Source organism: Psammomys obesus, unplaced genomic scaffold (genome assembly GCF_907164565.1).
Source record: "Psammomys obesus unplaced genomic scaffold, mPsaObe1.curated_primary_1811, whole genome shotgun sequence".
Lineage (NCBI taxonomy): Eukaryota > Metazoa > Chordata > Mammalia > Rodentia > Muridae > Psammomys > Psammomys obesus.
This window is the reverse complement of record NW_026585895.1, coordinates 26,390,629-26,391,817: the sequence shown is the minus strand read 5'-3', so window position 1 is coordinate 26,391,817 and position 1,189 is coordinate 26,390,629. Positions and strand designations below refer to the sequence as shown.

Genomic DNA, 1,189 nt, shown 5'->3' with positions numbered 1-1,189 from the left:
CAATGTTTGTGTATGATTCGTTTCTTAATTAGATTATGAAGCAATTGAGAGCTAATTTAGTTGTTCTATTCATACTTTATGTCTTCTTAGTGAATTATAGCTTTGGTATGACTGGAATTTTTTGTTTGTTTTCAATAAGAGTGGCTTATAGAAGTTCTCGAAAGGTGTACTTCCGCCCTTTTGGCTCTCGGAGCAGCACCAGGGAGGTCAGCAATGACGAAAGGTAGCAAGAAGGGAGGAGCCAAGAAGAAAGTGATCGATCCATTTTTTTAAGAAAGACTGGTACGATGTGAAAGCCCGACTATGTTCAATATTAGGAACATCGGGAAAACACTAGTCACGAGGACTCAAGGAACCAAAATCGCCTCCGATGGCCTCAAGGCTCGTGTGTTTGAAGCGGGCCTTGCCGATCTGCAGAATGATGAAGTCGCATTTAGAAAATTCAAGCTAATTACTGAGGATGTTCAGGGCAAAACCTGTCTGACCAACTTCCACGGCGTGGATCTTACCGAGGACAAGATGTGTTCCATGGTCAAAACGTGGCAGACCATGATTGAAGCGCATGTTCATGTCAAGACGACTGATGGTTACTTGCTCTGTCTTTTTTGTGTTGTTTTTCACTAAAAAAACGCAACAACCAAATACGCAAGACATCGTATGCGCAGCACCAGCAGGTCCGCCAGATCCGGAAGAAGGTGATGGAAATCATGACCCCAGAAGTGCAAACGATCTGAAGGAAGTGGTTAATAAGTTAATTCCAGACAGCATTGGGAATGACATAGAAAAGGCTTGCCAGTCCCTTTATCCTCTTCATGATGTCTTCATGAGGAAAGTAAAAATGCTGAAGAAGCTCAAGTTTGAATTGGGAAAACTGATGGTGCTCCACGGAGAAGGTGGCAGTTCTGGAAAAGCGACTGATGACGGAGACGGGTGCTAAAGTTGAACGAGCTGATGGATATGAGCCACCGGTCCAAGAATCTGTTTAAAAGCCAGATTTTTAATAGTGACAAATAAAAAGTCCTATTTGTGATGAAAAAAAAAAAAAAAAAAGAGTGGCTTATGGCCGGGTACAGTGGCACATGCCTGTAATCTCAGCACTCAGGGAGGGAGAGGCAGGGGGATCTCTGTGAGTTCAAGGCCAACCCGGTCTACAGAGTGGCTTCCAGGACAGCCAGAGCAGTTACACAGA

At 43.9% G+C, this 1,189-nt stretch overlaps 1 pseudogene; it reads left to right on the top strand.

The window, feature by feature from the left end:
- Positions 1-213: 213 nt before the first annotated feature.
- LOC129671604 (40S ribosomal protein S3a-like) lies at positions 214-986 on the top strand (annotated as a pseudogene).
- Positions 987-1,189: the final 203 nt, after the last annotated feature.